Raw genomic sequence first — 16,102 nt, 5'->3', positions numbered from 1 at the left:
TGCTCTTTCTTGTGAGTTTCCTTTTCTGATTTTTCATCAGGATAAGGCAGTTTTGCGGACTTCTTCTTTTCAATTTTTACCTAAGGTTGTGAATTCTAACAACATTAATAGAGAAATTGTTGTCCCTTCCTTGTGTCCTAATCCTAAGAATTCTTTGGAAAGATCCTTACATTCTTTGGATGTGGTAAGAGCTTTGAAATATTATGTGGAAGCTACTAAAGATTTCAGGAAGACTTCCAGTCTATTTGTTTTATTTTCTGGTCCTAGGAAAGGCCAGAAGGCTTCTGCTATTTCCTTAGCTTCTTGGTTGAAACTTTAGATTCATCAAGCTTATTTGGAGTCGGGTCAGGCCCCGCCTCAGAGAATTACAGCTCATTCTACTAGATCAGTCTCCACTTCGTGGGCTTTTAAGAATGAAGCTTCAGTTGATCAGATTTGCAAAGCGGCAACTTGGTCCTCTTTGCATACATTTACTAAATTCTACCGTTTTGATGTATTTGCTTCTTCGGAAGCAGTTTTTGGTAGAAAAGTCCTTCAGGCAGCTGTTTCAGTTTGATTCTTCTGCTTTTGATTTAAGTTTTTTTCTTTAAATTATGAAAATAAACTTATTTTGGGTTGTGGATTAATTTTTTCAGCGGAAAATGGCTGTTTTTATTTTATTCCCTCCCTCTCTAGTGACTCTTGAGTGGAGATCCACATCTTGGGTATTGCTATCCCATACGTCACTAGCTCATGGACTCTTGCCAATTACATGAAAGAAAACATAATTTATGTAAGAACTTACCTGATAAATTCATTTCTTTCATATTGGCAAGAGTCCATGAGGCCCACCCTTTTTATGGTGGTTATGATTTTTTGTATAAAGCACAATTATTTCCAAATTTCCTTTGTTGATGCTTTTTACTCCTTTCTTTATCACCCCACTGCTTGACTATTCGTTAAACTGAATTGTGGTTGTGGTGAGGGGTGTATTTATAGGCATTTTGAGGTTTGGGAAACTTTGCCCCTCCTGGTAGGATTGTATATCCCATACGTCACTAGCTCATGGACTCTTGCCAATATGAAAAAAATGAATTTATCAGGTAAGTTCTTACATAAATTATGTTTTTTGGCTACCCCAAATAGTTGTGCATAGGCATATATAATCATATTTTACAAAATGAACACATCACTAGAGCAGGATGAAAAAGAGAAATGCCTCTGAACACAAAACTTAGGGGTTAGGAAATAGTAAGAATCAATGTTAAAATGTAACTTTTATTGTTGCAAAATGAAATGACAGCAAGATACGAACAGATACACTGTTTGCTGCCCTATAAGAAACTTATAAAAACACTTCATCACTGGTACTGATTGAAGGACTTGAAATCCTAAAATATATAATTAACATAAATGGGCAAGGGGTAACAAAGTTGGATAAACGCTGAATATAAATCAGATAAACTAGATTGTCTGAATTACAGCCTTTATTTTTCTTAGAAACAGTTAAACCTCTTTGCACGAGTGCTGAATATATTTATAGGCTGAAAAAGCACATAGATGAATTACAGATTTTTAATCAAAAGCATTAAGAATTGCCCTGGCTTAATGCCAGTAATCTGACCCAAAACTATGCGCTTAACTGTTGTCTCAGTACTGAACTCGATTAATGGAATGGGTTTTACTGTTTGAAAATAGGACTGCACATTTACATTCCACTATTGTAAAGTCCAAAAGGACATAAGCTACTGCCAATGATCAAACACAGATTTGGTGCTGACTGGGTTAATTATTACCACAATGTTAAAGGTAGAAAAATAAAACTTAGTTAGTGGTATATTGCCTGGGTGCTGTGGGAATCGTATGTAATACTACATGAGTTCCAGGTGTAACCTACTGCTGTTGCTGCTCACATTATGTGCACATCTTTGGTATCTTCATGTTGTGCTACAGTTTACATGTTGAAGTTTTGTATGTGCCACTCAGGTGATGCAGGTATCCTCTGGCCCGTAAGGTAGGGAAACTATAAGTTCGAGCATGACACAGCCTTAGGAGAGGACAACAACATCATAGGAGCAGCCAAGAAAGGATCCATCTGCACCAGACTTAAGAGGCCCCAAGGCAGACTATACTGTGATCTGAGATGTTATCGCAGAAAAATGCAGCATGTCTGCAGAAAGCTTTTGCTTTGCAGTGCTGTGCCACATCAGGCTTTTTAAACAACACTGTGCTCTGGCTGCACTATGTAAGTGTTAACACAGCGCTTTGATTGGTGACTGTCTCTCAGAGATTTTTAAACCCCGCCTCCTAGCCTTTACCGGTCTGCAAAGCTGTGACTCTTAAATGTAAGACATTGTTGTGAATATGCACCCTTTCTATTACTACATTTTTACATTATAATTATATGATGTTACAGCAAGAGTAAATGAAACAAATTGAAAATACCTCTGTGATTGTTTTATTTCTCCTAGCCTAGAGAATAGACGTTTAAAAAAAAAACTATTTTTTTTTTCTGCAGCTAATTTGCAGTGCAAATCTGCTGCAGTATATTATACAATTTTAGAAACGGCTTTATTCTCCAGGTAATACACACATTTCAATTGAGCTGGTGCTTTAGTGCAACTGCCTGATTTAAAATTTCATTTAATTTCAAAATTACCTGCAGACAAGTTTCACAAAAAAAAATGTCATTGCAGAAAGTGAAAAAAAGTTCTGCCTTAGGTATTGTATGTGCGGCTTGTAGTAGATGTCAGGGGTTATTAGTAGACAGACATGGGTGTTTTGGTAGCTCCAAACAAGGGCGCCAGGGACAAATTTTAAGGCGCCAGTGGCACCCTGGTGCTTGGGTTTGTCGAGCCCTGCTCTTGTTTGCTTATTTTGATACTTACTGGAAAGTTATTCTTCCTATGCTAGTTATGGTTTAAGAGTAAGAGAAATGATGAGGAGCTTGATGCTTTAACCAGCCAGCGGCAATACCTCGCTATTATGACCTCCCTGCCTCCTGAAATATTGCACTATCAAATAAACAAGTCCCATTGAAAGACAAGCAACATCCCACAGATGATAAAGGAGGATTATTTTATAACTGAAAGTGGTGTTCTCCACAGAAAATGTTGCCAGCCGGGTGGCATAATGAAGTACCCGGGTGGGGGCAGTGTAATATTTTCTTATTTTATCTTTTCTACTATCTAAAGTATAATTTAACGTAAATGTATTTAATCATAATTTGTGCATTAAAAATTTAACATTTTTAATATTAGCTAATTTTATCTTAATATTGGCTTAAAGGGCCATAATACTCAAATGTTTAAACACTTGAAAGTGCTGCAGCATAGCTGTAAAAAGCTGACTAGAAAATATCACCTGAACATCTCTATGTAAAAAAGAAAGATATTTTACCTCAAAAGTTTCTCAGTAGCCACATCCCATTGTAAAGGACTTCTAAGCAGCAAATCAGTGTATCTGACAGCGGAAGGAGCGAGCTTTCGTGCACACTCATCTTATTTCCCTATTCAGTGTAAGGAAGTTTACAGTGAAATCTCATGAGATCACAGTAAAAGAGTTCATGACCTCAGCACTGTTGATGCTGATTGGCTGCTGTTCATTTCTTCATTTTTTTTTTACCTGCAGATGGGAGCAGCTGATTATAACTTTTTACACAGAACTTACTCTGCTGAGCTGAGGAAACTGTGAGGTAAAATATCTTCCTTTTTTACATAGAGATGCTCAGGTGATATTTTCCTGTCAGCTTTTTACAGTTATACTGCATCAGTTTCAAGTGATTTAGCATATGAATAGTATGTCCCTTTAGGTTTTAGCTGGGTGCTCGGTAAAATCAGCTGGTGGGTGCACCCTCTAAAAAAAAAAAGTCCTGGGGAGAACACTGGAGAGGGAATTGTAGCAGAAAGTTCTGCCTCCATAAAACAAACCATAAAGAGTAAATTTGAACTCTGAAGGACGCCGTACCTTTTTTCGGTGATGTTTACCCTTTTAGATGCACTTCAGAGTAGGACCCATCTCATAATGTATATTTAGAGCGCACAAAGAGATCTGTTCCTCTGGAGGTGGATAAATTCTATGAGCTCTAACCCACAGAGGGTGATTTCATGCTCATTTCCATTTTAACGTTGAAACACGTTAAACCAGGGTTCCTTAAAAAACATTCCCAAGACCCAGTGCAATTGATACCACATACCTTTGCGACCCTATTTTTATGTTTGGTCGGAAAATATCCGAAATAATATACAACAAGATAGCTGTAATTTTTGGCAAAGTGACGAAAATGTGTGAATATTCTCTTCCTGGTTGTAGTCAAACTTGAAAGTGCTGTAAAAGGTAATAACACACACTCTCATACAACACATACACACAAGTCACGACCCAGTAAACATGGTGCTGCGACACAGTAATGGACCCAGACCTGAACCCTACCTTCAAGCATTTGACCCTAAACAGACTTTACTAGCTTCAAGTAAATATTTGTGTTGATAGGAGTAGGGGACATGAAAGTCAAAATTACATTTTCATGTTTTTGACTAAGAATGTCATTTTAAGAGACTTTTAAATTCACTTTATTGTTTAATTTCCTTTGTTGAAAAGCATATGTGCATATCCTTAGCATCAGCAATGCACAACTAGGAGCTGGTGGCTACATAAATTTTTTCTTTTGTCATCAATTCACCAGATATGCTCAGCTAACTCCCAGTAGTGCATTGCTGCTCTCGCGCTGACCTTGATATACAAGCAGTAGGGCAATAATAAAATGTTTTAATATATTAAATTTTATGTTTGCACTTTTATGTCTAGATACTAGTTTTGAATAGACAGCTTCCACTAGACTTCTTTATTCAATGACTAGCACTCCAAACAGGAAGATAAGAATCAGAGTAAAGCAGCCAGCATGATTCATGGGCATTAAAAAGCTAGAGTAGATTATTTGCTGTAACAGATACTCAACTTTTTCAAATTTGCTTCGTTCTCTTGTTATCCTTTGCTGAAGGAACATCATTGCACTACTGGCAGCAAGATGAACACATCTAGTCAGCCAAAAACAAAAGAGAAATGTGTGCAGGCACCAATTAGCAGCAGCTCCCACTAATGTAGGATATGTGCATATTCTTTTTCAACAAGGGATACCAAGAGAACAAAGCACATTTGAAAATAGAAGTGAATTTAAAAGTCTTAAAATGACATGGGCTAATAATTTTGACTTTTCTATCCCTTTTATAATATTTTTATTAAAGGGACAGTTAACACCAGCCTTTTGTTGTTTAAAAAGAAAGATAATCCCTTTATTACCCATTCCCCAGTTTTGCATAACCAACACTGTTATAGAAATACACTTTTTACTGCTGTGATTACCTTGTATGTAAGCCTCTGCAAACTGCCCCCTTATTTCAGTTCTTTTTACAGACTTGCATTTAACCAATCGGTGCTCACTCCAGGGTAACTTCACGTGCATGATCTCAATGTTATCTATATGAAACACATGAACTAATGCCCTCTAGTGGTCAAAATGCATTTAGATTAGAGGCAGTCTTCAAGGTCTAAGAAATTTGCATATGAACTTCCTAGAATTAGCTTTCAACTAAGAATACCTAGAGAGCAAAGCAAAATTGGTGGTAAAAGTAAATGAGAAAGTTGTTGAAAATTACATTCCCTATTTAAATCATAAAAGGTTTTTTTGTTTTTTTTTTGGACTTGACTGTCCCTTTAATGACTAGGAGCATGGATTAAATAGAAACATCTCTATTTTTAGAGACGATACAACGTTTGGCAGGTAAATGGAAAATTAGATTTTATACTGGAAAATGTAAGGTTTTACATTTTGGAAGTAAAAATAAGCAAAGATTTATTTAAATAGGATTATATTTAGCAAAACAGAGGAGGAAAGAGAGTTGGGAGTACTTATTAATAACAAGCTAAAGATAGGTGCACAATGCAGGGCAGCAGCTTCTTAGACTAATAAGATACTAGCATGAAATAAGAGGCTTTGATGCAAGGTAGGAAAGCATAATTCTCTAACTATATAAATACCTGGTAAGACCTTACCTTGAGTATGGAGTGCAGTTCTGGGGACCGATCTAAAAAAAAAAGACATTACAAAGAAGGGCCACAAAACTAATAAGGGGAACGGAGAATTTTAGCTATGAGGAGAGGTTAGCCAAACTGGGTCTGTTTTCTTTAGAAAAAAGGCACTTGAGAGGTGACATGATTACTTTATATAATTATATTCAAGGCCCATATACAGAGATAGCAGAAGCTATGTTTATTCCAAGAAAATTGTTTGTGATAAGTCACAACTTAAGACTGGAGGAAAGGAGATTTAATCTACAGCAACATAAACATTTTTTTTCACTCTAAGAGCAATCAAATTGTGGATCTCATTACCTAATGAGGTAGTAAATGACAATACTTTAGAGTCGGGTGACGAGTCAGCCGAGCGGCTCAGAAGCCTGGGCCTGCACCATTTGCAGTACAGTGAGTGGTGTACCTTATCTCTTCTGTTGTAACGTTACCCTGATGATACTTTACTTAGAGGCACCTCTGTTTGTTTTCCTTCTCAGGAATCCGATCTTCTACAATACATTAGATACATTTAAAAATTGTTTACATACATTTCTGGCTAGGAACAGAATTTAGGGACATGATGTGTTAAATAAGTCAACTTTTTATTTGGATTAAGATCAACTGGAGCTTTTATTGTAGATAAATGAAGATTTGTATATGTTGAACTTGATGGACTTTTTTTCAACCTCATCTACTATGTTACAAATAAGATATAAGAGCCTACATGATTACTATTGTCTTCTGTCCCCAAATATATTTATTTCTTCTGTAGAGTGATGGCTCTGATCTGTCACTTAAAGGGACAGTCTAGTCCAAAATAAACTTTCATGGTTCAGATAGGGCATGTCATTTTAAACAATTTTACAATTTACTTTTATCACCAATTTTGCTTTGTTCTCTTGGTATTCTTAGTTGAAAGCTAAACCTAGGAAGTTCATATGCTAATGTCTTAGACCTTGAAGGCCGCCTCCTTTTCTGAATGCGTTTTGACAGTTTTTTTTCACCACTAGAGGGTGTTAGTTCATGTGTGTCATATAGATAACACTGTGCTCACGCACGTGGAGTTACCTAGGAGCCAACACTGATTGGCTAAAATGCAAGTCTGTCAAAAGAAATGAAATAGGGGGCAGATTGCTGAGCCTTAGATACAAGGTAAAAAGTGTATTAATATAACTGTGTTGGTTATGGAAAACTAGGGAATGGGTAATAAAGGTATTTATTTATATTTATATATATATATATATATATATATATATTTTTTTTTTTTTTTTTTTAAACAATAAATATTCTGTTGTAGACTGTCCCTTTAAACAGATATAAAAAGTTTCATTGTTGTAATAAAAAAGCACTAAGCAGTGGGTTCTACTCCAGGACCTTATTAGTGGAAGCACCACCTGGCTAAAATTTTAGCCAATATTAAAAATGTTCAATTTTTATTGCACAAATTATCATTAAATAGGTTTATGTTTAATTATGCAATTAATTTATGCTTTGGGTAGAAGAAAATTATATCATAATGGGAAATATTACACTGCCCCCACCCGACTACTTTATAATGCCACCTGGCTTGCGAAAAAACCCACTGCAATATGTTTTATTCATCATTTTAAAAGAATTTTACCTTTTTTATTTCTTTTTTTTTTAACCTCATTTGTGCAGGGTCCATTGCTTCTTTTCACAGCATTAATAGGTCAGTAGTATACTCAAAAAATGTATGTCATTCATATGAAAGACCAGTTTTTAAATTAAATTAATATGGGTGTATCTGTTATGTACCTCATACTGATGCTCAGTCAGCTCTAAAGATCATGTGCCTTTTATATATTGTTACATTTTATGAGATGGGGTAATTTAATTTTAGAATGTCCATGCTTTATTTAACATTTTATTGGGAACTTTGACAGTAATGTAAATCGGAATTCAGACCTGCTTAACAGTATATGTACATCCGGGATCGACTAATCTGTTTAAAATGTAGGAGCCAGACAGTGGTATTTGCAGAATAATAACCCAAAAAGTAAGAAGCCAGGGGTTGAAATTCGGAGGGAGGGGGGATATCAGGTGTGGGGAACAGTACCAAACTTGTCAGTCACGTATTGTGTGTGTGTGTGTGTGTATATATAAGAAGAGGGAGGGATATTATACAGTATACCGCAAGCAAAATAGCCTATACAATAGACTAAGTCCCTTCTCTCCTGAAATGTAAGACAAAATCCACTAAGATAAATGTGCTCCGTGAGTGAAAATGTGTAATGGAGGATTAGACAGATAGTTTTACAAGCTTGAGACAGGGTATACCAGTCGGCAATGAGCTAACAAGAAAACTTGCATGAGAGCGTGAGGATTGTGCCTCCAGCAGCCTGTGGCTGTTTGCAACTCACGATTAGACGCGGCTCTTCCGGCTCTATAATGTTCCTCCTGTCTGTGCAAGCTGTCCTCCTCAGTCGCTGCTTCCAGCGTGCAGCGCTTGTCTTCACACACGTCTATGACGTGGGGACTTCCTTCCGTGCACGTGTGGTGATGCGGTCAATCCCCTTTGCGGAGTCTTGTGCTTGTAAACGACCTGTAAGATTGTCAAATCTGTAGGGTAAGAATCTCCTCCTACGTTCAAAGAAGAGAAGGGTTGCCGAGCTCTCTGATCTGGGATCCTGGCTAGTATGCAGAACAAAAAACAAGGCTTGATCCTGGGTCAGATTAAATCTAAAAAGTCACATTTATTTGGTTCCATAAGGTAAAAAACCCAGGAGGGGTCCAATCATATCAAAAAACACTGAGCACTGTGTACTCAAGCTGACATGTTTCGTTTAGTTACCGTAATCATAGCTGATAGAGTACACCAGTGCTGAACCTTTTAAAAGACAACAATGCCTGTCATTGGTTAAAAACAAATTACACCTGTTCAGTGTGAAAAACATTAACCAATTCCTAGCCTGACCTAAGGTGTATGCACTGTGTTAGTGTTATGTAGTAAAACTAACATATTTACTTGTATCGATATTTGTACATACAATGTTTCACTTTGTTAGGGTACAGAGAAAAATATTTCTAAATGAAATGTATCTTTATACTTAGTATCAGTGTTGTTTACCTGTAGTTTAAATGGAAACATTCTGGCCCTGCCTAAACATATTGTGTGAGAGGGAGAAAATCTAAAGAGTACATATGTTACATACCTATGATTTGTTATTTAGAAAGAATAAATAGGTTTACTTTACTTGTACTTTCTTTTCTCCCTTGTGAGATATGTTCTATTATTAAGTAATAGGATTTGTATAAGGGCACTCTATCCTGTATGGATTCACAGGATACTATACGGACATTATGTCTAGATTATCAAAAATGATAATGGACTATATAAACTATCTGGTCAAGGGTCAATTGAAAAAAGGGGGGGGGAGGGGGGAAGAATTATTATAACGTTAGAAAAATGGATGCAGACCTAAATGATACACTGTAACGGACTGTACAGAACATAGGTTTGTGAACAGTCACTACTTTGAGATTGATGTCATTATTTTATTTTATTAATAATGGGGTATGGACAGTGATAGTGGGTGAATGTAACTCCTTAGTCCTGTCCTGCTTATTGCAATATTTTAGGTGGATCTTAGTGCATGTCACTGATAACCACTTGTGTGTATATACATGCATTGCTATTATTTCATTGCATATATAGTAACCCCTATTGGTTTGTAATAGATTACATAATTACTGTTAACTTGTCATAAGAGACAATATTTTTTGTTTAATAGTATGTGTGTATAATGGGGCACCTAAGAGATGAAAATGAGGGGTATATTTATTGCCAATAATTTATGAGGTCGTATTCAGAGTTTAGACCTTTTGGTACTCTGGTCTGGAGCTTAAATATCCAGAACATCTCTCACTTGCCTAGAATTTGATCTCTGTCGCCACCTCGTAAAGGAGTTTTTACCCACTCAATTGCTTGCCATCTCAAAGTGGCACTGCTTTTGTTGTGTACATATCTGAAATGTTTAACTAGTGGTGTGGTTGCTTCTCCTATTTTTATCGTAGACATGTGGTTTCTTATTCTGGCATTCACCTCGGTTGTAGCGAGACCTACATACTGTAGGCGGCACTCTGTGCACGTGAGGAGATAGATGACATAGGAGGATGTACAGTTGAGACACAAAGTGATTTTGAACACTTTTCCTGTGACCTCTGAATGAAACTCATCAGAGGTAACGACCAGATCACACGGTTTGCATCTTTCCACACCTATACATCCCCCTATGCCTGAGCCATGAACTTGGTTCTGCGACAGCGAGTCGCGGTAATTCCGAGGGAGATAAGTAGTTACCTATGGTTTTGCTTTTTCGATAGGAACACCTCAGGCCTGACTCCACACTATTTACAAGTCTGTCATCTGCTGTGAGAAGACGAAAATGCTTGTTCACTATGTCACAGATACTTTTGTACTCTGTACTGTAGTCTGTGACAAAAGTGACTTTGTCTTTAGTGTAGATATCTGACTTCATGGATCCCTGAAGTAAAGATTCTCTGTCAAGTCTATCTACCTGACACTTAGCTTGCTTTATCACGTACTTGGGGTAACCCCTTTGCAGAAGTCTCTTTTCAAGTATCTGACTTTGTTCTCGAAAAGTCCCTTTGTATGTACAGTTTCTCTTGGTTCTCATTTTAATGTCTTAGGTGCCCCATTATACACACATATTATTAAACAAAAAATATTGTCTCTTATGACAAGTTAACAGTAATTATGTCATCTATTACAAACCAATAGGGGTTACTATATATGCAATGAAATAATAGCAATGCATGTATATACACACAAGTGGTTATCAGTGACATGCACTAAGATCCACCTAAAATATTGCAATAAGCAGGACAGGACTAAGGAGTTACATTCACCCACTATCACTGTCCATACCCCATTACTAATAAAATAAAATAATGACATCAATCTCAAAGTAGTGACTGTTCACAAACCTATGTTCTGTATGGTCCGTTACAGTGTATCATTTAGGTCTGCATCCATTTTTCTAACGTTATAATAATTCTTCAATTGACCCTTGACCAGATAGTTTATATAGTCCATTATCATTTTTGATAATGTAGACATAATGTCCCTATAGTATCCTGTGAATCCATACAGGATAGAGTGCCCTTATACAAATCCTATTACTTAATAATAGAACATATCTCACAAGGGAGACAAGAAAGTACATGTCATTGAATAACAAAGAGAGTGTTTAAAATCACGAGACTACGTGACACATGAAGAGATTATCGCATAACCCATTAAAAGTTAGTAAACTAACAAAACATAACCTATTTATTCTTTCTAAATAACAAATCATAGGTATGTAACATATGTACTCTTTAGATTTTCTCCCTTTCACACAATATGTTTCGGCAGGGCCTGAATGTTTCCATTTAAACTACAGGTAAACAACACTGATACGAAGTATAAAGGTACATTTCATTTAGAAATCTTTTTCTCTGTACCCTAACAAAGTGAAACATTGTATGTACAAATATCGATACAAGTAAATATGTCAGTTTTACTACATAACACTAACACAGTGCATATACCTTAGGTCAGTCAAGGAATTGGTTAATGTTTTTCACACTGAACAGGTGTAATTTTGCTTTTAACCAATGACAGGCATTGTTGTCTTTTTAAAAGGTTCAGCACTGGTGTACTCTATCAGCTATGATTACGGTATGTGTGTATGTATATAGATTCAGTATATTTTTATAAAAGAAAAATATTGGTACATAGCAGAGCTGTATGAGAATACTATGTATAAAGAAGGGGAATACAGCACTCAGTACAAAGTACTCCTGATTGATCTGATATGCAGATTGAAGGCTGAAACATTAGTATCCAGACACAAAAACAACTGACACACCTCGGTTAACTCAAAAAGCCATGATATTTATTCCTTTTGATGAAACAAAGCTAGCATGCAAATGTCATGACACATGTGGGGCCCCGCTAAAGTGGATAAAGTAACTATAGTATGTATGTATATACAAACTACCATAGAGCATAACATGAGCTACAAAATGACAGAGATACATAGATACAAAAGTATGCTAAATATGAAAACAAGTGGTGACTGAGAACACTGAAAGATATGTAAATCTTATTATGCAAAGTCCTGGTGAAAAGACTTGATGTAGTATATTTGCTTAGAGTCTCTGAGTCACTGATACGGCATTTAAACACTGCTGGTCGAAACTGACATTATCGAGGTAAGAACGTCCTCAAACATCAGTTCGCCTGACATCTCCAATCTCAGCAAATTTTTAGCTCTTTATCCTTGAGCAGCACATGTAATTGTAACAAATGCATACGACCTTGTTTGTTGCAGCGTGATCCGAATATGCTAGGCAAAGAGGCATTCAGGTAAGTGGACCGGGATTCCTCCTCTGACGTCCTTTCACTCCCAACAGGTAGCGGTCTGTATCTTTGCTCCAGAGAACACAGGTCAGACTTGAAACTCCGTTTCTGGGTAAGCTGAATTCATACGCCTCTGCCACAGACACTATTTCGGCTCCTTTCAAAAATGCACCCGCCAACTTATTACAGGTGCATCATTGCTGCTTTCAATATGATTAAGCCGACGCGCGTTTCGCCCCACAATGCTGTGCGGTCGGGGCCTCGTCAGGACTGTCAATCAGGAATAGAACTTGCTGCTTTTATTGATTGTTCACCTGCCAGTATAGAGAGGTGTCTTTATGCCAGCCAATCATCTTTGTTAGATGTGTGACACCTAGTTTTAAGATAGGCTGATCGTTTATCCCTCTACTTCACTTTAATATTTACCTATAAGAAACATCATCAGACATAGGGTTGATATAGATAAAAATACAGTGTTATATCTCTGGCGGTTAGGCATAGTTAGAAGCAAGTTAAGAAGGAAACAAAAAATCACGGCATTTAAAAGAAAACCGAAGTGTGCAGAGCTTGAAGCAAACTATGTCAAAATGACACACAAAGTAAAACTAATTATTTACCTGTGTATCTAGATAAAAGGTCTAGAGTAAATTTATGATTAGACTATACCAGGTGTTAATTAAAAAATAACAAATTGTTCGTATTATCCCTTACTTTAGGGATACAATTGTTACCACATATAGTACTTAAATCCTATGGATTGGCTGAGATGCAGTTTATAAGTTAAGGAATTCCTTCTCTCCTTAAATATTCCATAGATTATATTTATATAGATGGTAAAGATTGTAAATAAAGTTGTGTGAAGAAGTAAGCTATATGATAATATCTGCATATGCTAGGAAAACTATTTTAATTTAAGAAAGATCCATATTCTATTCTCTCATTCAGACCAAGACGGGACACTGTCTGAAGCACATACATCCATCTTGCTTCTTTTTTAAGGAGACATACATTATTATCCCCCCCTCTACCATTCATAATCCCCTTATCAATTGCTACAAATTTTTAGGAGGAAGTATTGCTATTGTGGTCATCTTTGAAATGTCGTGCTACACTAGTGTCTCTCTCATAAAGGATATCATTCCGGTGCTCCTGTATCCTGTCCTTGAACATGCGTTTGGTTTTACCTACATAGAACAGGGGACAGGAGCAACTTAGGAGATATACTACACCAACGGTGTTACAATTAGAAAAGCATCTAATGTCAAAATGTTTCCCAGTATTTGCTGAAAATGTTTTACATTTACGCATATAGGGACAGTATACGCAATGTCCACAAGGAAAGTTACCCTTTACTTGTTGGTGTTTATTCAACCAACATTTATCTGGTTCTGACCTCACAAATCTACTTTTGACTAACTTATCCTTTAAGTTAGGAGATTTCTTTGCAGTCAAAAGAGGTTTACTTCCAACTTTTTCTACAATTTTATCATCAAGGGAAAGTAAATGCCAGTTGTGTGATAAAATCTCTCTTATATTTTGCCATTGGCAGTTGTAGGTGGTTATGAATCTAATATAGTTTTCATTCTTAACATTTTTCCTGCAATACAGCAGATCATTTCGCTTTTGTTTTCTAACTTTGTTTAAGGTCGATTTTATCAAATTATGTGAATATCCTCTATCTAGAAAATTTTTACACATAATCTCTGCATGATACTCAAATTTCATTTTTGAGGAGCAATTCCTCTTTAATCTTAGCAATTGGCCATAGGGGATTCCTTTCTTTAGGGACTCCGGGTGACCACTAGATGCCTCCAATAGGCTGTTAGTTGCCGTACTTTTACGATGGTTTTCAGTGGAAATACTCAAGCCTTCTTTTTTAATGCAAATATCAAGGAAAGGAAGCTCCTTTTCACTGTATGCATATGTCAGTAAAATATTACGGTTGTTAATGTTAAGTGAATTGACAAATTCTTGTAGGCAGGCCAGGGGGCCATCCCAAAACATCAGGATATCGTCCACATATCTAATCCAAAGGGACACATAGGAGCTGAACACATCCTCAAACTGCTTGAATATGTCCAACTCCCATGCTCCCAAATGCAGACATGCATATGTGGGTGCACATACCGCTCCCATTGCTGTCCCCCTGACCTCAAGAATAAACCTTAATAGGTCTTGATGATAAAATTGTAGAAAAAGTTGGAAGTAAACCTCTTTTGACTGCAAAGAAATCTCCTAACTTAAAGGATAAGTTAGTCAAAAGTAGATTTGTGAGGTCAGAACCAGATAAATGTTGGTTGAATAAACACCAACAAGTAAAGGGTAACTTTCCTTGTGGACATTGTGTATACTGTCCCTATATGCGTAAATGTAAAACATTTTCAGCAAATACTGGGAAACATTTTGACATTAGATGCTTTTTCTAATTGTAACACCGTTGGTGTAGTATATCTCCTAAGTTGCTCCTGTCCCCTGTTCTATGTAGGTAAAACCAAACGCATGTTCAAGGACAGGATACAGGAGCACCGGGATGATATCCTTTATGAGAGAAACACTAGTGTAGCACGACATTTCAAAGATGTCCACAATAGCAATACTTCCTCCTTAAAATTTGTAGCAATTGATCAGGGGATTATGAATGGTAGGGGGGGGATAATAATGTATGTCTCCTTAAAAAAGAAGAAAGATGGACGTATGTGCTTCAGACAGTGTCCCCTCTTGGTCTGAATGAGAGAATAGAATATGGATCTTTCTTAAATTAAAATAGTTTTCCTAGCATATGCAGATATTATCATATAGCTTACTTCTTCACACAACTTTATTTACAATCTTTACCATCTATATAAATATAATCTATGGAATATTTAAGGAGAGAAGGAATTCCTTAGCTTTTAAGCTGCATCTCAGCCAATCCATTGGATTTAAGTACTATATGTGGTAACAATTGTATCCCTAAAGTAAGGGATAATACGAACAATTTGTTATTTTTTAATTAACACCTGGTATAGTCTAATCATAAATTTACTCTCGACCTTTTGTCTAGATACACAGGTAAATAATTAGTTTTACTTTGTGTGTCATTTTGACATAGTTTGCTTCAAGTTCTGCACACTTCGGTTTTCTTTTAAATGCCGTGATTTTTTGTTTCCTTCTTAACTTGCTTCTAACTATGCCTAACCGCCAGAGATATAACACTGTATTTTTATCTATATCAACCCTATGTCTGATGATGTTTCTTATAGGTAAATATTAAAGTGAAGTAGAGGGATAAACGATCAGCCTATCTTAAAACTAGGTGTCACACATCTAACAAAGATGATTGGCTGGCATAAACACACCTCTCTATACTGGCAGGTGAACAATCAATAAAAGCAGCAAGTTCTATTCCTGATTGACAGTCCTGATGAGGCCCCGACCGCACAGCATTGTGGGGCGAAACGCGCGTCGACTTAATCATATTGAAAGCAGCAATGATGCACCTGTAATAAGTTGTCGGGTGCATTTTTGAAAGGAGCCGAAATAGTGTCTGTGGCAGAGGCGTATGAATTCACCTTACCCAGAAACGGAGTTTCAAGTCTGACCTGTGTTCTCTAGAGCAAAGATACAGACCGCTACCTGTTGGGAGTGAAAGGACGTCAGAGGAGGAATCCCGGTCCACTTGCCTGA

The 16,102-nt window shown here is 36.7% G+C and overlaps 1 protein-coding gene across 4 annotated transcripts in view; it reads left to right on the top strand.

The window, feature by feature from the left end:
• VRK3 (VRK serine/threonine kinase 3) overlaps nt 1-16,102 on the top strand; it is a 403,485-nt gene that overhangs the window by 14,526 nt on the left and 372,857 nt on the right. Inside the window, exon 1 of one of the 4 annotated variants that reach the window (XM_053699490.1) lies at nt 3,615-3,673. The exons of the other annotated variants lie outside the window; for them this stretch is intronic. The gene's annotated coding sequence lies outside the window, so the exon portion shown is untranslated. Of the gene's footprint in view, nt 1-3,614; nt 3,674-16,102 lie in introns of those variants that run through there. 4 annotated transcript variants of the gene reach the window in all.

Source organism: Bombina bombina, chromosome 1, assembly GCF_027579735.1.
Source record: "Bombina bombina isolate aBomBom1 chromosome 1, aBomBom1.pri, whole genome shotgun sequence".
NCBI lineage: Eukaryota > Metazoa > Chordata > Amphibia > Anura > Bombinatoridae > Bombina > Bombina bombina.
This window is presented reverse-complemented; position numbering and strand designations above follow the sequence as displayed.